We start from the raw sequence: 20942 nt of genomic DNA on the forward strand, positions 1-20942 counted from the left end.
GAACAGGACCAAAAGGCAGCCAAATTCTCAAGGCAAAAGGAGCTGCCTGGGATGCCTGGGAGGAAGGTGAGTGTGGAAAAGTTAAGATGATGAAATCATGAGGATGGGTGTCTCAAGGAAAGGAAGGGAAAGGCATCCTAAAGAAGGGGAGGGATGTCCCATGGATAAGAAAAGCATCCCAAGGATGAGAAAGAGCATGCCAAGGATGGGAAAAGTGTCCAAGGAAGGGAAAGGCATCCCAAGGATGAGAAGGTCATCCCAAAAATGAGAAGGGCGTCCCAAGGATGAGAGGGGCATCCAAGGATGGGAAGGGCATCCCAAGGAAGGGAAGGGCGTCCCAAGGAGAAGAGAGGCGTCCAAGGATGGGAAGGGCATCCCAAGGAAGGGAAGGGCATCACAAGGATGAGAAGGGCATCCCAAGGATGGGAAGGGCATCCCAAGGAAGGGAAGGGCATCACAAGGATGAGAGGGGTGTCCCAAGGATGGGAAGGGCATCATAAGGATATGAAGGGCATGTCATTCTAAGCGGTAAAATGGCAGACGCAAAGAGGCGTGGATAGAGAGGAAGGGGCTTTGAGGGAGAGTGAGCCGGGAAGGCTTGCTGGACACAGGTGGAGTTCCATGACAGAGGGTGAGACATCCACGGGACAACTGGCTAGAACAAATTCTCACCACTGTGCAACATCATGGCCTAAGAAAATGCAACTCAATGTATTGCAAATACAAAATTGGTGCATTTAAAAGGATCCTCATGATCACAGGTGTAGCACACTCCCCCAGAGAGGCCGGGGGTTGCCAGTACCTATAGGTCTTCCTCACCCGGTAGGACTTGGCCGAGCTATTGTTGACAGTGAATTTTTACAGCCACTGCTATAAAACCTTCAGCCTTAACTACCTTGCTCTGCTATGGCTGGCAACCCCAGGGTACCACTAATGCTGCCCTATTAGCATCCCAAGCATTCTGTGCAACTGTGAGAACAAGCCCTGATTACCAAGGCCCCAAGGATGCCATGGGAATTGCCAAGGATACACTGTGGCCTCTGAACAGCAGAGGCTTCGGAGCATGGGAGCAGCCCTGCTGCCATCTCCCAGGTCCCATGGCAGCCTCACCTGCAATCCCTTCCAGGAAGCATGTCCCCTACGGGAGGGTCCAGGCTAGAGAAAGGACACGGACTGGATGTGGAGGTGTAGACCCCAAAGAGCCTTGGAATGACTGTCCTGGAAGCAGATCCTTGGACCTGAAATCCAGGTCCAGAGATGGACACAGAAGATTTGAAGGAATTTCATCCACAGGCACTGTTAGCCACGGTTTAGGAACCCATAAAGAGACCCGTAAAGTCTTCAGTTGAATTTATCAAAAAAAAAAAACTCTTAAGTGGAATCCATTGGCACCAAAGTTCCAGGACCAATCCCAGTTATTCATTTTCCTATTTACTCAACAAACAAATAATAAGCATCCACCCCGTCACAGGCACTGGGCTGGGTCCCAGGGATACACGGGCAGAAAGCGGACAGCCCCTGCCCTCAAGAAGCCATAAGTTCAGTGGGGGAGAGAGGGTCCCCAGCTGGCGTGGAGAGTGGAGGGCGATGGTCCTACTCTTCAGAGTTCCGGCCATAGGACTGTTTATCACAGGTCAATTTCCTCCAGGAGATCAAGGTGTCCTTCATTTTTACCAGTGCTGGAGTCAGTTCTCCCTGAGAGAGGCAGGTGATGTGGGGGAGGGAGGAGACCATCTCTACCTGGGTGTGAATCCTGTTCCTCCCTTACGAGCCTGATGACACTGGGTAAACCCTTGACTTTCTTATGCCCCAGTTTTCTCATGTGTAAAATAGCAACGATGACTGTCTGTGGTCAGCAGAATGACACCTCCATAGAAGTCCGTGCCCTGATCCCTGGAACCTGTGAATACGTTCTGTTACATGGCAAAGATGGAATTAAGGTTGCTAATCAGATAATTTAAGATAGGGAGACTATCCTGAATTCTGAGTGGGACTAGTGTAACATGAGGGTCCTGAAATGCAGAAGAGGAAGGCAGAAGGGGAGTGTCAGAGCGACGTGGCAGGAGTGCAGGCAGCTTCTAAAAACTGCAAACGGCAAGAAGATGGGTTCTCCTGCAGGGTCTAGAGCCCTACGGGCTTTTTTTTTTTTTATTTTCTCTGAGACGGACTCTCGCTCTGTCGCCCAGGCTAGAGTGCAATGGTGCGATCTTGGCTGATTCAAGCAATTCCCCTGCCTCAACCTCCCAAGTAGCTGGGATTACAGGCACACACCACCATGCCTGATTAATTTTTTTGTGTGTGTATTTTTAGTAGAGATGGGGTTTCACCATGTTGGACAGACTGGTCTCGAACTCGTGACATCAGGCAATCTGCCTGCCTCGGCCTCCCAAAGTGCTGGGATTACAGGCATGAGCCACCACACCCAGCCTGGACATCTTGATTTTTGCCCAGTGAGGCCCATTTTGGACCTCTGACCTCCCAAACTGTAAGATAACAAATTTGTGTTGTTTTGAGCCACCACATTTGGGGTCATTTTGTTACAGCGTCCCAGAAGCTCACACACCACAGTGGTCCCTACCTCCCAGGGTTGTAGCAATTAATGACTCGGTGACATACAGCAAACAGAGGAGTGTGATTATTTGGGGAGCTGGGAGGACATGGCTCTGCAGACCAGGTCTGCGTTGGGGGATCCTACTGGAGACAGCATGAAGGTCCCGGAGCCCTTGGCACAGGAGACACCCAGGTCAAAGGGTCAGGGGCAGGGATTGGGGTTGGGCCAACAGTGTGAGAGGCTGAGTTAGCTAGAGCACCTCAGGCAGGGAAGGTGGACTCAGCTTATCCACCCAACCACTCACGCCAGCCCAACCTGAGGCACAGTCTAGGCTGACCCCACTTCCCATTTTAAGCCTCGTCCCGGGGTTGCCATTGTCACAGGCTGCCTGAGCCTGAGCCCTCACTTCTCTCTCTGTCCAGTGTCTCTTAGGCACCCCAAGGTCACCCTGTCCCAGACTAAGTTCCCTGCCACGTCACCATCTCAGGCTTCCTCTCCATTGTGGTCTCCTTCTAGAACGGGCAACCCCCCCATCGGCCGGGTCAGGGACCCAGGAGCCATCCTCACCCCTTCCTTCCCCTCAGCATCCTCACCGGTTCCTCCTGGGCCCTGCCAGTTCTAGCTCTTTCCTCTGGTGTTCTTCCATGTCTCTCCGTCCCTATTGCTGCACATCTGGCCTGAGCTCCCGCCACCTCTGCCTGCTCCTTCAAGAGCCTCTCATTCATCCTCTGCAGCCTCCCCAGGCTCTTCTCACCACTACAGTCACAGATCCAAGTGACCATCTCAAGATTAAATCCTACCAGGCTCTGGGAATAGAGACCATGTTTCTTATCAGGGCCCGAGGGGTCAGGCCCCTGCTGTCCTCTGCAACTTTACGGGGCACTGCTTTCCAGAATCTTCCACATGCTCTTGTCTATTACACAGCCCTTTGGCAGCACGCTGCATCCTCTCGCTCAGGCTTCTTGCACAGTGCTCCTCCCTGAAGAGTCTCCCCCTACCCTCACTGACTGAGCTCACAGTGCTTCCTCAGGAAGCTATGATGGGCTGAATTGCCCTACCCACCCCAGAATCCAGATGTTGAAGTCCTAACCCCTGCACCTCAGCATGTAGCAGTGTTTGGAGATAGGGTCTTTGCAGAGGTCACTGAGGTAAAATGAGGTCAGTAGGATGGGCCCTAATCCAATATGACTGATGTCTTTATAAGACGAGATTAGAGGCTGGACGCAGTAGCTCACACCTGTAATCCCGGCACTTTGGGAGGCCAAGGCAGGTGGATCACCTGAGTTTGGGAGTTCAAGACCAGCCTGGCCAACATGGTGAAACCCTGTCTCTACTAAAAATACAAAAATTAGCTGGGGGTTGCTGAAGGGCACCTGTAATCCCAGTTACTTGGGAGGCTGAGGCACAAGAACTGCTTGGACCTGGGAGGTGGAGGTTGCAGTGAACTGAGATCACACCACTGCACTCCAACCTGGGGGACAATAACGAAACCCTGTCTCCAAAAAAAAAAAAAGAGAGAGAGATTAGGACGCAGACATGCAGAGGAAAGATGATGTGAAGATGGCCATCTATGACCAAAGAGAGAGGCCTCAGAAGAAAGCAACCTGCAGACACCTTGGTCTTGGACTTCCAGCCTCCAGGACTGCGGAACAATACATTTCTGTTATGGCCATCCTAGAAAATGGAAACAGATAACTTCCCTGCCCCCTCACCTGCAGTGGGTTCTCCTTCCTGTTAGACACTCCCGCCTGCCTCATTCCTCTCCGTCTTGGCACGTACTGATGTGTAATTACACAGCCTCTGCCAGGCTGCAAAGCCCCCTCTTTTTCTGCAGATCCTATGAGGACATGGTTTGCTTTCCAGGCCAAAATCTGTTATATCCACTCCCTGGTGTTAGCACCCCTCTTCCGTGGGGCCCCCAGCTCTGTACTGTACCCTGAGTAGGGGCACTGTGGGCTGTTGCCCCGTCGCGGGGACAGCCTTCCTGACCAGCACTGGCTTCTCTGGAACACTGGGGCTCATGCTGACCCAGGGTCAGCTTCATGAGCATGAGATCCCTTGTGGTAACACAGGGCCCCGAGCTCAGAGGGACCCATGCTTGGTTTAATGTTTTGCTGTTGCTGTCTTGAAATTCTTAATTCCTTCATCTTTGAACTTGTGCTTTGTAAGTGAAGTGGAACAATGGCACATATGTGTGAGCAGAGGAGCTACACAAAGAAGGAAAAAGCTTAGTATTTTAGTACAGGCTGAGTATCCTGCATCTAAAAGGCCTGGGACCAAAGTGTTTTGGATTTGGGATTTTTTCAGATTTTGAAATATTTGCCTTATATATTTACCACTGAACATCCCAAATAGGAAAATCCAAAATCTGAAGATTTTGAGCACCGACATGACATTCAAAGCAAATGCTCATTGGAGCATTTTGAATTTTTATCTGAGACAGGGTCTTGCTCTCTCATCCAGGCTGGAGTGCAGTGGTGTGAATACTGCTCACTGCAGCCTCGAACTCCTGGGCTCAAGTGTGTCCCAGCCTCCCGAGTCACTGGGACCACAGATGCATGCTGCCACGCCCAGCTAAATTTTTTTTTTTTTTAGAGATAGGGTCTCATCATGTTGCCCAGGTGGGTCTCGAACTCCTGGGCTCAAGTGATCCACCCACCTTGGCCTCCCCAAAGTGCTGGGATTACCAGTGTGAGCCACTGCGCCCAGCACTTTTTGAATTTTGGATTTTCAGATTTGGGGTGCTCAATTTGTATCTTTAACAGCACTTTTGCTGGCCTTTCAAACACAGACTCCCCATGTTCACTTTACACTGGGCCCTGCAAACTAGGTAGCCAGTCCCATGCCCAAAGTAGAAAATGCTCCAGGCCCCAGGTCAGCTTCAGGCCCCAGGTCAGCTTCAGGCCCCAGGTCAGCTCCCCTTAAACTGGTCCTAAGGCTACTCTCTTCCTCATTTGTTTCTTGGGCCTTCCACAGGGAACTCTGCACCCACGCTCACATATCATCTTTGTTCTGGCCCGCAGAGAATCTGGGTCTGGGGTCCACACACCAGCCCCGCCTGCCCCTGCTCGGCTGTGATAAGCGTGCCTTCGAGGCACTCTTCTAGGCCCTGACAGCAATGGGCTCTGAGCTGCGACCTCTCTCTGCAGGACCGACAGCTGTTCATCAGTTGGTGCTCCCGGGACCAGCTGCTGCCCACCCCTGCGTCTTTGCCCAAGGCAGGAGGCAACACTCTCGGAATGCCAGCCTTGCCCGGGGCTTTCCTTAAAGGACACCTCGAGGGAGCAGCCCCTCTTCTGCTGACACAGGGTCTATCTCAGACAGCCCAGGTCACCCCAGTGCAATGAGCCCCAAATAGGCCAGGAGTGGGGGATGGTGTTGTTTGGGGGAGGGGGCAGACAGCCATTGGCAGAGCCACTTGAGGGTGGTGTGGCCTATTTAGGAGGGACTCACAGCCCACGCTATCCCTCAGGGGTCAGGGCAGGAGCCCTCGTGAGAACTCCGTCTGGAGCCTGGCCTCTCTCCTGAGTCTTTCTGCCCCACCCAGGGTGAGATTTGGGACTGGGATGCGATAGGGTGTGGACAGTCCCTCCTGTGTCTTACTTGGTGCCCCACTTTGGGCTGAGCAGGGGGCAGTGTCTGATCTACAGCAGGAAAAGAAGAGACAAGGTAGGGAGTAGGGTGCATACCGCACAGGCCCGAGCATTTGGGGGTACACATCACGCAGGCATCAGCATTTGGGGGTACACACCACGCAGGCATCAGCATTTGGGGGTACACACCATGCAGGCATCAGCATTTGGGGGTACACGCCACGCAGGCATCAGCATTTGGGGGCGCACACTGTGCAGACACAAGCATTTTGCCTTTTTCTTCATGCTGGCAACAGCTGGTGCTGAATTTCAGAGCCTGTGGCTGTGACAATTATCAAAATGTTTACTATGTGTCACTATTAATAATGCAGAAGCCCCGCTAGCCTCCCAGTCAGAAAGAGAGAGAGTGACAGCTGAGGGGCCAGGCTCCCCGAAGGCTCCTGCTTGCTGCCCGTTCACCCTTGACCCTGCCGGGCAGCCTGGATGTAGGGAGAGGCTGTGTCCTGAACTGTGCCTTCATCTGCTCCTCTTAGCCAGCACCCCCAGAAGGGAACAGAACCCCTTCCCCTCCTGGGTGCCCCCCTTCAGCCCTTCAGATATAGGGTCTAGATCCGTCCACCCAAGAAGCCTTCTGGAAGACTCCATGCTCCCCCACAGCATTGCACTGTCACCTCTGTGTGCAGAAGCGTGGTGGTCAGGAGGACTCATGTCTCGTCAGCCTCCCCGCCACGCCCCTCTGTGTGAGCTCTTTGGGTCTGAGACGTTCTTCCCCACTAGATTCCTTTCCATCCCTCTAACGTGCCCTCCCGCCTGCCCCAAGGCCTTTACACAGCCTGCCTCCTCTCCCAGTACACTCACCCTCTGCCTCTTTGCATACTAACTCCTACACATCCTTTAGGGGTCAGTTGAAATGTCACCTCCTTTGGGAAGCCCTCCTGGACCGCTCAACTAGGTCACTGATCCCCTGTTCAATATTTTCACAGAATCCTTGCCTTATGGGACCAATCACTGTAGTACTGAAAGTTTTTAATCGAATGTCTGTCTCTCCCTCTAGCCTGCATGCTCCCTGACAGCAGACCGTGGTTTCTTGCCCACTGCTATCTTAGCATACAGCAGTTAATAAATATCCATGGGATGAAGGCGTGAATGCCAGGAGCAAGCCCTGACTCCTGCAGACTCTAACCTGCCATTTTCTCTCCCACTCGGGTGAGCACTTTGGGCTGCTGGGCGTCTGCTACGAAGGTGGAATTCTCCCTTCTGGAACAGTCCCTGCATCTCGTGATGCATCCCATCCCTATTCTAAGGCAGGGCCAGCTCCCCACAAAATAAAGAGGAAGGAGGGCTCTCAACAACCACCTCTCACCCACCGAGCCACTGCCCCCTAAACCTCAAGGAGTAGGATGAAAAGTGAGAAGGGCCACCCTGTGCGGTGTGCCCTGGCTGTGATGACAGTTCCCGGCCCTCACCCTGTTCACAAACCGGCGAACGCTTGGGCTTGTGTGGACGCTGCCCGGAGGGAAGATGCAGGGCCAAGAGTGCCCACTCCCCATTCCGTCTGGGGTGCGGCCTCAGGGTGAGCACACAGGTGGTGGGCTGGGGGCAGGGAGAGTGCCAGGCTGCCTGCCCCCAGGATCAAAGGCCCTGAGCGCCAGATGAAGAGTCCAGGGGCTGAAATTTTACTCCTGGCTCTGCCACTGACTTACAGAGTGAGCAGGGCAGGGGGTGGTAGTGACTTCTGAGCCTCAGTTTCCTCAACTGTCAAATCCACCAGGGATCAGTGTCCCTCGACATGCGGATTTTGACTTCCGATGATAGGACCCTGGCCACGGAGCCCACCTGGAACGACTTCATTAGCAGAGGAAACTTGGGGTTGTGGGCTCTTGGCAAGAAAGGGCTGCAGCCCCTCAAAGCTCACCGGGCCTTCTCTAGCAGTGCGGACGGAGAGGGGACAGCGTGCCTCCAGCTCCCTGCCCAGTGGGCACCCAGGCAGGCGAAATACCTCCCAGCTGTGTCCCTCACACTGGCCAACTGAGAGAGCTGGGCAGTTGGCCTGGCCACCGGGACCCCGCCTGCCCTGCACACTTTCTCCTGGTGCCAGGACGGAGTGGCCGGCAGGCCCTAGCATGGGGCTGGGAGTCAGGGTCTCACAGGCCTGGCTGGGGCTACAGGGGTGGGAAGTTGCCATGGCGGCCCCCCCCCAGCACCAGCTTTTCCAAGGAGGTTGTTGCTCTCGGTAGGAAAGGGCTGGGTGAGGGTCACCCTCTCAGTGCTTTCCAGACCTGAGCACCCCGATGCCCAGGTATAGGATGTCTCCCTTCTCCCCAAAGAGGGAAACATCTCTGAGGGGGGAACTGTGCCTCCTCTGCCTTGCCCTCCTCTCTGACTGTATGAGGCTTTGGAGAGAGCCCCTAGCAAGTACCCAGGAGCACCTTCTGTGACCAGTGCCGGATCAAAGGCGCTGAGCTCCAGATGAAGAGTCCAGGGGCTGAGACTGTATTCCTGGCTCTGCCACTGACTGACAGAGTGAGCTTGGGCAGAGGGGGATCGTGACTTCTGAGCCTGAGTTTCCTCAACTGTCAAATGGGAGGGTCAGGCTCCACATCTTAATTGAGTCTCCCAACTCTGCTTCCCCCTGTGTCCCTGCAGGGTTCCCCTGCCTCTCCTGCCACCATATCCCAGCTCTCGGGTCTCTACAGGAGAAGAGGAGAGAGTGATTTAGAAGAGGAAGACTCAAAGGTTGAAGCCCAATGATTTGTTACAGGTGATGGATGCTGATGGCCGTTCATCTGTGGTTGCTGCTGATTAGAAATCGGTCTCCAGTGGAAGATTAAAGGCTGGGGGCGGAGGAGGGTCCACACACTGCTCAGGGCTTGGTCCTGCTCTCCGCCATGGGGAAGTCAGGGAGCAGTACCCAACCTCACTGAGGCTGCTCAGACACCCAGCAGGGAAAGTAGTGCTGATCCTGTTGGGGATGTGAGGAATTGAAGCTCAGAGAGGTTAAGTAACTTACCCAGGGCCACACAGCTGGAGGCAGAGCCGGGATTTGAACCCAGAACTGTCTGATTCAGCATGCACTCTCTTTCTCCTATGCCATGCGCTTCTGGTAGTGGGTGGCAGAGTCTAGGGCGATGGGAAGTCCAGCGCCTATGCAAGGCCAGGCTTTCCCCTGCCATGGAGCGGTGTGCCACCGTACAACACAGGGGCTCTTTCTGGGCCTCAGTTTTACTCTCTCTTGTGAGCAGGAATCCCCCGGAGCGGGGTGTTAAAACATAGACTCCTGAGCCTGCCCCAGATACTGTGTTTGGGCTGGTCCTGAGTAGGTGCTGCGGGTCTGTGGACCACACTCTGAGTAGCACCTACTAACTAGCAAGTCTCTTGGGTTCCTTTTGGTAAAAATCCCCCATCTCCATGGCCAGGCGGGGAAATACTGGCTAAATCCCTGTGGTGTTCCTGTCCTCACCACTCCCCACCCTCCCTCAGCCCTGACTACCCCCTACACTCGGGAGCCACACACCTTTGAGTGCAGGCGGGGCCCAACCCCACACTGTGAATGCAGCTCTCTGTGTGAGCCGACAGAGGGTGGTAGTGACCAGAAGGGACTTAGGAGCCAGCACTGCGATTTGAAAATGAGCTTTTCCACTTCCTATGTGACCCTGGGAAAGTTACTAGACCCCTCTGAGCTCCAATTTCCACGTCTCTAACATAAAGACTGCAACAACATATAGAATTGAATGTTGTTAAATGCACACACCAAGTGCATCCATATATATGTGTGTCCTAGAAAATATATATATTATATACTCGGACAGGGACAAGAAATGGACAGCTGGAACTTCAGTGGGAAGTGAAGATCCTTTGGGGATGTATGCATTCTTACTGCATGCTTGTGTTATTCTTTCAAAAATGTTCTACCAGCCCCATGGGCTATTGGAGGGCTAATGCAGGTGATCCCTACAAAGGGTTGTGCGTAAGGCCTGGCGTATAGCAAGCACTGGATAGTGTGTTAGCTCTCCTCCTCTTCCTCCTCCTTACCATGCCTCTCCTGCTGGCTAGCTCTCCCTGCCCTCCTGTCATTCTCCTGGATGGCACTGCCTCCCTCCCTCCTGTTGCTCTTTATTTATTTATATTCTCTTCAAAAGGAAAGGGTGTGTGTGGCTGGATCAATTCATCCATGTCACTCACTTGGCTCCACTCACCTCCTCCTTCCGCCCCTCTTCCCCTCGCAGAGACCAAGAGCGTAAATTCCTTCTGGCTATTAATTAAAAGCAGCCTCTCCCTTCGCGCCAGTGTACTCGCCATAAATTAATAGCGGTCTTCTTAATCAAATCTTATCTCCTCCTCGAGCCATAAACACATGGAGCTCAAGTTGGTATCTCTGTGCACCCAGCCGTGAAATTTAATTTCTGATGCTTCGGTGGACTGCAGGGGGTGGGTGGGTGGTCTTGTGTTGGGGGCCACCCCAACTTGAGTCCCAGAACCAGACCCCCGGTCGACCAGCTGGGTTGACTGAATCACCTCCCATGACGTCCGCAGGCAAAGCATGTGTGATTCTTTAAACCTGAAGGTTCAGCAGTTGAACTGCATGATTATAATCACTGGCATTCTAATGACTTCCAGAGATTTTATCTCATCCGATTCTCATGCAAGCTCTATGAGGAATAGGTTGGGAGTATCAGCCCCATTTTAGAGACGGAAAAACTAAGTCTAACATGTTCTTCAGAGTCAGATCTGAATGGAATTCCTGTTCTGCCACTTTCTAGCTGCCACTCTGACCCTCAGTTTCCTCATCTGTCCAAGGGGAAAGAGGACGCCTCTTGCAGCTTTGAGGTGTGAATGGGATTAACTGTCATATGTAAAGGGCTCAGTATGGTGCCTGGCCTGTGGCTGCTGCACAGGGTCGAGATTTTCCACTAAGTGACCTGCCCAAGACTATCCACCCAGCTACAAATCGGCAGAGTCTGGGCCACAGGCTTCAACTCAAATTCCATGCCCTTGGAATTCCATCTCCAGGCTCTAGAGCCTGAGGTCCCCAGGTTAGGTCCCTTAGGCAAAATCAGCTCAGCCTGACCCCACCTTCTGGCCTGTCAAATGCCCACCCCAAGTACGTGTCCATAAGCCATGGGCCCGAGGTGGAGTCAGGAGCCCGGACAGAGGACACAACTGCCAGCCTTGCTCCAGCTGCCAAGTAATTTTGAGCCATTACCAACTGGGGCACCCTCTGGCACGCCTCTCTTCCTGGGTCACTCCAGCATCACCACCCTACTTAGCAGCTGAGAGTCTCCAGCAATTTCCCTTTGGCCACAGGGTGCCTCGGGCCATCTCTGCACATTACCTGTGTTACTGGGGCATGACTCATGTCATCCTGGTTCAGGTTCATTCATAAATGAGACGGGACTCTGAGGTCACTCCTAGAGCTGCTTTGCCCATTCAGAGCCGAGCCCCGCAGCCTCTCCTGACTCTTCCAGCCCCGGGGAGCATTCGCTTTCCTATCTGAGACCCAGCGCTCCGGCAAACAGCTCTCTTTGTGCCCATCAAACCCTCAGGCCCGCTTCTCTGGATCTCGCTCACTGCATTTCCCTGAACTGGCCTCTTCCTTCCTAGCCACACAAGTACTTTTAAAGTCTTCTCATTGCTTTGTGAGCCTGTTTTTGTTTTTCTGTAAAATCTTCAAGTCTGTTTATAATTCTTCACATCCTCAGGGAAGCATCTAAGAAACTCCCTGTCCTGTTAGCTGCTCTTGGCATCCCATTAGCCACTCACTTCACCATCTCTAAAGCCCACCACGTTCACAAGACTCTAGCCCAGTGGTTTTCAAAGCGAGGGGAGGAGGGAGTCCCAGGAACAGCTGAAGCAGCAGTAACTGGAAGCTTGTAAGAAATGCAAATTCTGGCCTGGCGCAGTGGCTCACGCCTATAATCTCAGCACTCTGGGAGGCCGAGTCTGGTGGATCACCTGAGGTCAGGAGTTTGGGACCAGCCTGACCAACATGGAGAAACCCCGTCTCTACTAAAAATGCAAATGTAGCCGGGCCTGGGGGTGCATGCCTGTAATCTCAGCTACTCGGGAGGCAAGGGCAAGAGAATCACTTGAACCCAGGAGGTGGAGGTTGCAGTGAGCCAATATCGTACCACTGCAATCGTGCCACTGCACTCCAGCCTAGGCAACAAGAGTGAAACTCCATCTCAAAAAAAAAAAAAAAAAGACAGAAAGAAATGCAAATTCTGGGCCCTGTCTCAGGCCTGATGAATCAGAAATTCTCAGGGTGGAGCTCAGCAGTTTGTGATTGAGCAAGTATCCCAGGTGATTCTGATGCACGGTGAAGTTTGAGAACCAGTGCTCTGGGCTGGTGGTTCTCATTAGGGCCAACACAACTTTGCCCCCCAGGGGACATCTGACAATGTCTGGAGGCATTTTTGGTCATCACAACTGGCTTCTAGTGGGGGGAGGCCAGGGAGGCTGTGAAACATCCCGCAGTGCTCAGGACAGCCTCCCCTCTGCTAAGAATGATCTGGCCCAAAGTGTCAGTAGTGCGGAAACTAGGAAGTCTCGCTGTGCCTAGGGCCAGGACGGCACAGTTCCAGGACCGATGCACAAGCACAGAAGCTCTGGGTGACAACAGGGCAGGTGTGGGGCACACTCCTCTACATGGCACAGGTGCCATACGCACTTCATTCCTGATGGCTCACTTTACACAAGGCGCCAGACACCTGAAGCACAGAGAAGCCACTTATCCGTGATCTCACAGCTGGTGAGCAGCAGGGCAGGGTTAGGGCCCCAGAGCAACTGAAGCCAGAGCCGGGGTCCTCCCTGTGATGCCACGCACTTGACCTTGCATAGAGAGAGGCTTGGTTGTTACTAAATGATCTGTTCGAGCAAGAAAGACAAACTGCAGGCATCGCAGTCACTGACTCTGTCACTCTAGTTAGTGCCTACTGTATGCTCCTCTCTAAGAAGGCCAATTATTCTACTATGTGCTGGTATGCAAGAAACTCACAGGATGCAAGAAACTCACACTCCCAGCTCACAGCGATTAATGCATGTGAGTGCAGGTGCACACACAAACATACAACCCTGAAGGGCAAGGAGATGTCTCCTCTGGTCCCTCCCAAGGTGCAGAATTGTGTAGGCGCTCAAAGCATTTGGAGAAATAGAATGGGACTGAGGGTGACCCTGTTGGGGAACTGGGCGTTGAGGTGTGGGACAGATTTGCAGAGCCGGGAAAAGAGACCAGAAAAACACAGGCAAGGGACGTGGCCTTGGAGTTGGACAGATGTAGCTCTGAATCCTGCTCCACCATTTCCAGCAGCATGAAGCTTGGCCAAGCTGCTTACTCCACAAAGCCTCCATTTCCCAATCGGCAAAACGGGACGTTGCCACTGGCCCCACAGCCTTAGGCAAGATAAAAGGGGAAGCTCATAGACAAGCACTCGGTATCCCTCTGTCCTACGTCAGCATTAGCTGGCCCTGAACCAAGGATAATGCTGGTCTGGTCACCGCAGGCTGGAACCCAGAGTGGGGTGTGCAGTCGGACAAGGCAGACAAAGGAGCAATAAGCCTCATGCCCAGGCAGCAGGAGGCAAGCACACATTTGGTTTTGAGCATCCCCGCAGAGCCACTGCAGATTAGCAGGTGTTACAGAGGTGCTAAGTGCCATTAGCACCTAATTACGCCTTTGTCCTTGCTGTAATCAGGTGAACAGAAAAAGGACTGAAAAGGGGAAAGCCTTAAAGAGAGAGCAAGCAGCTGTCAGGCAGGAATCTCTTCCAATGTGTCCACTCCTCTCCAGAATGTGGCCTCCTTCCCATGGCCAGCGGGCCTGGGGCCATCCAGGTGGCCAGAAAGGATACAGCCGGTTACAGACTCTTACATGCCGCCTCTTAAACTCACACGGAATCCAAGTCTTGGATCAACAGGAAACAGGGAGCTAATGAGGGCCTTTGAGAAGGGAGAGGCAATTGATGAAAGAGGACATTTAGCAAGACGAGAATTGGACAGCCATCTGCAGGACGGATGGAAAGGTACGGCTGGACCAGAGGGGTCGGTTCGGAATCTGTTACTGTAATCCAGGCGTGTGCTAATGCAGAGGAGTACCAGGAACACATGAGACTTGACAGGACCTGACAACCAACACCTCCTTCCCCGGCATTTGCTTCCCCTGTTGGAGATGATGCTGGAAAGCTCTAATGTCCCACAAGAAGTACAGCAGCGACTTGAAGCTGGCTTTGCTCGTTGCCAAGACCCACACCACCTGCTGTGCAGCACCATTGCTCTGCCCCGTCTGGCTCAAGGCTGCTCCTTCAGACCCTGGCCTAGTAGTCTTCAACAGGGCACACCTGGGGAAAATACAGGGTAGCGACTCTAAGTCTTCAACACACCCTGAGAATGACCCTGGGTGGCAGACACACCTGATTCTGTGTTCTGAGGTAGGGAATCTGGGCACGGCCAACCTGGAGAGTCATTCCTTGTCTATGAGAAACATCTGAGGCCTGGGCCCATCCGGAACACGGGCTGTGTATGGAACCGAGGCCCTGAGTTTTTGGGTTAACTGAGGGTTGCCAGGTAGAGGTTAAGGGGAGGGTGTTAAGTGGCCATGCTATGTAAACTGCTACGCTTTTTGCAAGCGGTTGCTGTTTTCCTGCTTAGCCTACCACCACTGGACTGTAGGAAGGTGGACATTGTATCCAGCTAGCTGCCATTGAACTGTTTATTTGTTTATGTTTATTTATTTTTGGGACAGAGTTTCGCTCTTGTCGCCCAAGCTGGAGTGCAGTCGCGTGATCTCGGCTCACTGCAACCTCTGCCTCCCAGGTTCAAGTGATTCTCCTGCCTCAGCCTCCTGAGTAGCTGGGACTATAGGCACCTGCCACTAAGCCTGGCTAATTTTTGTACTTTTAGTAGAGACGGGGTTTCACCATGTTGGCCAGGCTGGTCTTGAACTCCTGACCTCTGGTGATCCACCCGCCTTCACCTCCCAAAGTTTGGATTACAGGTGTGAGCCACTGTGCCTGGTCTGAACTGTTTCTATATGTAAGGCACTTCTCCTGTCCAGCCTGCTGCCACTGGACTCTCTCCCCTGGATGTAAGCCCCTAATAAAACCCTATGTCTCTTTGGCTGGCGCTGGGTCCCTTCTTCGACTTCTTGAACCTGGTGCCTTCCCTATTGAGGTTCACAGGGGTTCAGCACAGCACCTGCCCTGAGCTCTCTGCTCCCCCAGCCACTAGCACACTCCTCCGGGACGCCACGGTGGGGTTGCCAGATTTAGCAAAAACACATACACAAGATGCTCAGTTGTATCTGAACTTCCCTTCAGACCCAGGCTGTTAGAGTTGGGGTTTACAACAGTGCAAACCTGTAGGATGTGTAGGATGCTCTTGCAAATTGGGGAAGGCTGATGCTAAAAGATGAAGCAATGTTTATCTGAGATCCAAATTTACTTGGGTATCCTGTCTCTTACCTGGCACCCTATCTACTTGGAGATGCAGGTTCACAAGAACTAGGACATGGCATGGTGAAAGGTACGAGAGGACACCTGGTCCCCATCCAGCGCCCCCGACTCATGCGGGCACATGACAGAGCTTTGTGGAGATGGCTTAGCTGTGGCGTGGGGCAATACCAGAGGGCAGCCATCGCGCGGCTGTCAGGAAGCCTCCTTGTCTTCGAAGAGCATCAAGCACTAAAAAGGTAAGAGTGGCCAGGTCTGGAGTGCAGCGGAGACTCGACGAGAGATAAAAGGCTGCCAAGAGCACACCCAGCCTCTCTGGGGACACAGGGTACGTGCTATGAATGCACCTTGCGGTTTCTCACCCACATGAGGAGGGAGTTGATCTCCGTGGCCTGCTTCAGCTCAAAAACCTCATGCTGATCCCAGGCTTCCAGCCTTCATCTGTCAATAAGGATGAATGCGGGGAATTGCAGCTTATCTACCAGTACCCTTTGCACCACAGAAAAAGGAAGGAAGGTAAATCCACAACTGGAAGAAAGCATCATGGGCTACAGGCCACAGCCATGCCTCCACAGGCCTGGCACTGTCCACTTCTTGGAATGATCTAGGCCTCTCGGCCCCCATCATGCCAAAATTAGAGGCTGGCTCCATGTGGCTGCACTGCACCTGCCAGCAGGGTTATACCTGTATGATCAGAAATATGTAAGAGCAGGTTTTATTGGAATAATAAAAATTAAAATGATCAAAATGGAGTCGGAACCCAGCCAAAGAGGGAGTGTGGGAGGGAAAGAGTCTGCAGCTTTTTATTTTTTAAGCAGGCCCACTACATGGAGGTGGGGATGACCTCTTCCCCATCCCCCCGGCAGCGCCTCCAGCCATCTGTCCCCGCCAGCTCCTGGCCTGGTTAGCTGGCTTCCAGAAATGTGATTGTCTGGAGTCTAACCGGGGCACGCCAGGAGCTGTCACCCTGAGTCAAGCCTGGGGCAGGAAGACAGGAAGAGAGGGCCGGGGAGGCACGAGGACAGGGACCTTGGCGGCTGGCTGAGGATGCTCAGATGGCAGGGGAAGACGGAACGGTCAGGCACACCCTGGCGGCTCCCCATTTCTGGAATGAGGACAGGAATGGAGGTCCAGGGAGGGCCTATTGTAACCACCATGTGCAACACCAAGAGCTTTGGGGAATCTACGGAATCAGAGAGTCACAGACACATGGCCTGGCCACATGCCTGTCTCCCAAGCATATTTCAGGGTTTAACCTCAGCTCACCCCAGTAATGCTGTGTTTGCAGCACATGGGGGTGTCTGTAGCTCGGCGGTCACAGGATCACCCCAGAGTGGCGTGGGAAGTATACTTGGAGTTCAGCCGGTCCGGCCTGCTCATTCCCCACTCGAGGCCCAGGGAGGGTTTGTTGGGGAGGGGTGGTTCCTAAGCTTACAGCACAACTGCCCTCCCTCCTCCTCCTCTCCACCCCAGCTCCTGCTCTAGGTCTTCCCTCGACAGGCTGGGTACCCCACCCCACCCTCTGCCTACGTCTGTGCCACTGGGGGCTGTGTTCAGTGTGGATGTGGGGCTCTGTGGTCCTTCTGTCATCCCTGGATCCAGACTGACTCCTGGGGGCCCAGACACCTCTGTAATTCCAGTTGCCGGGCTACTGTGAATCCCAAAACGTTTGTGGGGAGCAGAGAATGAAGGAGACTCAGCACCCACTCCCCACCCTATCCTGGCTACAAGAGCATCCTTTCTCCTCATTGCGCAGGAAACCCCGACCCAAAGGAACAGAGATGGGGTGTGGGGGGCTTCCCCCAGAGACCATGAGGCATGTGCCTCTGAGGCAAATGGACAGCATTTGCCTCTGAGGGACCAGGAGTGGCGCAGGACAATAGACCCAGAGGCAGAACCCCCAGCTTGGAAGGGCCAGAGTCCCCCAGGGAAGGAGCAGATGGTACCTCAAGCTGAACCCCTTCTCTGCAGTGCCCCTCGCAACACGTGCCACTCACATGATGTTTACTGATCAGATTCGGGGTTTCTGACATGCAGTAATCGGATCACGGAAGGTGTTAACTGGATTAGGCAGAAGGCTTCCAGGAGACACCAGCTGAAAGTGGCTATTAAATAACACAGAGGCCTGGGTACATGACCAGGGCTGGTTTCTCACCCCACTCCTTCTCCTTCCCTCCCAGGCGGCAGGGCTCAGGGGACCCTGCTTCCTCAGCCCTCTTCTTCTTTCGTCCCTGGCTCCTCACTTACCCTCCCGGGCAGTACCTCACTGTCCGTCCTTCTTTGAGCACTGACCATGTGGCCGAGTCTGTGTTGGACAATTTGGTTGCATTATCTCCTTTAATCCCCACAGGGAATTGACAAGATAGGTTTCAACATCCCCATGTAACAGAAGGGAAAACAGAGGCTTGGAGGTTCAGAAAACGACACCACAACTCACAGCAATAAATACGCCTGGAATTCCAATCCAGATTTATCTAATATTGTTTCCAACTCAAACACTGTTTCCCCAAACCTGGTCAGGTCAGGCCTCCCAACCTCTGGGAGCCAGCAGGTGGTCCACTCTGGCCAGCCTCTGAGGCTAAGTGTTGGACAGTGGAAAGGCGGCATTGAGGGGGATTTGTGGGCTGTAGTGGGAGGTCAGCCACGGGACAGCTCCCTTGACCCTTGACCCCCTCAGGCTGGGGTGCTGGCCTTCCCCAAGGCAGCAGCTGAGGGCCTGAGTCTCATGTCCTCAGGCTGCTCTAGATCAGATGGTCTCAAGCCCTTCTCCTGAGTATAAAGATGCCCTTCCCTCCCCCAGTGCTGCTCCCTAAGACCCTAGAGGCAAGAACTTGGCTGCTCCCCTGGAAAGTGGTGGCGGTGAGGGTGAGTAAATGGGAAGACAGGGAGGTGGGGAGAGAGAGAATATATTAGATATCACAGAAGCAAGCTGGAGTCCCAGCAATGTGCTTGCTGCTGCAAGACTCCCTGCATACCTCATGATGGGTCAGTGAACACACACACATGCACATATACAAATACACACAGAACACATACAAATACACCCATAGCACACATAGGCACACATACACATACATACACAGCACACATGCACACAAATACATACCACACATATGCACACAAATACATGCATAGACACAAATACACACAGCACACATGCACACAAATATACATTTAGCACATATGCACACACAAAATATACAGCATATACACACATACAAATACACACGGCACACAGGCACACACAAAATGCACACATAGCATACACATGCACACAAATACAGCATATACATAGCACACACCTGCACATATACAAACACACACAGCACACACCTGCACACAGCACACACAACAGGCCTCACCACCTGCCTGCTTCACTCTCCCAGCCCTTGTCACCCTCTGCTCTGTAGATCACCTCCTCAATCAGAATGCCATCACCATGAGAAAAGACTTCGGCCTGTTTCTGTTGTTGCTACCCCTGCACCTGTAGCTCCTAGCACGGTGCCTGAAATAAGTGGGCATTGGGTAGGCACTTGCTGAATAAGTGAAGCCATGAGCCACAAAAGGGGTGTGAGAATTTGAGTGTGGGTGAAGGGGAGGAGGAGGAGGAGGATGGAGGAAAGGGAAAGGGAGAGCGCAGCCCTGCATGGGGCGGGGGGGGACAGAGAAATAGAGTCAGTGTGGCCACAGGTGATGAATGCCATTTGCTGTGAAGCTCTCTTGCCCTACGGCTCCAGACTGAGGGGGTGTTCCAAGGACGCCTGGGCACAATGTTGGTATGTGCCAGGGCCCGAGGAAGGAGGCCCTTGTGCCTCCAAGAGACCCCACGCAGCACCAGCCTCCCACACAGCCATGTCTCTGGGCCTTGGAGGGGACCCAGCCTCGGGTCATCAGAGGAAACTCTGTCTCCTCCTCGCTTGGACTGGCCAGCGGCACAGGCTGCCTCCTAGGGAGGCGAGGAGTCACCAGAAAGGCAGCCTGGGGCCCAGGCCAGGCCCAGATGGCCCCAGCTGTTCGCCATAGCCCCAGGGCAGGCAGGAAGCTGGGGTGCAGGGAGTAGCTGCTGACCCACTGGGAACCAGCGTGCAGTTTGGAGGGGGGCCTGGTGGGGGCAGCGTCAGTTCAAGGCTGGCATCCACTCCCCACCAGCAGGCCCTGGCAAGGGCCTATCCTCCCCAGAAGGCTTGGAGGCAGCTGGGAGGGCTGAGAGGGACCAGGGGAGCTGGGAGCACAGGCTCCATCCTGTGAGGCTCTCTGCTGCCTAGAACCAGCCATCGAGCAGCCCGAGGGCGTGGCAGACATGGCTTAGGCGGCCTGATGGGGAAGCCCTTGACACAGGATTACAGAAGTCAGAGGTCTCAGTCTTAGGGGGATACATTGAGGCCTCGGCACTCCCAGTCTTATGTCCCAGGCAGACGGTCCTCACCTACCCCCTCTGCCTGCCCCAACACGCTTGGCCTGTCCTGGGCAGGGATGCACACACGGCACGGGGAGTCCCAGCTGCAGGTGGTAGAAGCCTGGAGACCTGGGTCCTGGGCGGCTCTGGGACAGAACCACTGGGCAATCTGGGGTGGTAGAAGTAGTGGAGAGGGACCTGCAGGGTGAATGTGGAGGCAGTGGCGACCTCTATGAGAGAAGGCAGCCTGGCATATGGGGCAGTGATCAGGGCAAGGTGTCAACACACCTGGGTCCCCACCCCAACTGGGGACCTGGAGGAAGCCTCCTCCCCTCCCTAGAGAGGGGCATGCCACGATATGAAAGTTGGCCGGAGTTCTAGTCAACCTCTGTGACTCTCAGTTTCCTCATCTGCGCAATGGGTTTGCATGAATGTACGAAAGCAACTATCACAGTGCATTTTACTCGTCAATACATTTCTGCATATGCATGTTCATGCATTCTCTCTGGCCTCCCTGTCCCAGCGTCCCGGCCTTTGAAAGGGGGCGCTGGCTCATGATGTATCTGTTTCCTGCAGTGACATGTCCCAGGAACCCATGGCCAACCCCCTTCCCAGTAATCTCTGATGTTCCCCTCACCCCCAGAAGGGAGATGAGGAGGGGCAGAAACAGGGGACACAGGACAGGGTGGCTGGTTCCAGCCTCCCCGACCCTCCCCGACCCTCTCTGATCTTGTGGCCTCTCCAGCTCTCATCCTCCCTCCATGGGCTCCAGATGACAAGTCCCTGGTGATAGCTCCCTGCCATGGCTGGCAGCGTCTGAGCAAAGGAGGGAGATGAAGCTGGCTTGGAATGGGAGGTACTAACCTTGTCTTTGGAGCTGCCCGCTTGCCTCCCTCCACCCCTAGCCCAGGATGCACAGGCAGAACCCCGGCCATTTCCATTCTGGGGACTCTGGTCGG

The 20942-nt window shown here is 53.9% G+C and overlaps 1 protein-coding gene across 1 annotated transcript in view; it reads right to left on the reverse strand.

The window, feature by feature from the left end:
• SDK2 (sidekick cell adhesion molecule 2) overlaps window positions 1-20942 on the reverse strand; it is a 311805-nt gene that overhangs the window by 244149 nt on the left and 46714 nt on the right. The gene's annotated exons all lie outside the window — the stretch shown is intronic.

Source organism: Theropithecus gelada, chromosome 16, assembly GCF_003255815.1.
Source record: "Theropithecus gelada isolate Dixy chromosome 16, Tgel_1.0, whole genome shotgun sequence".
NCBI classification, from domain to species: Eukaryota; Metazoa; Chordata; class Mammalia; order Primates; family Cercopithecidae; genus Theropithecus; species Theropithecus gelada.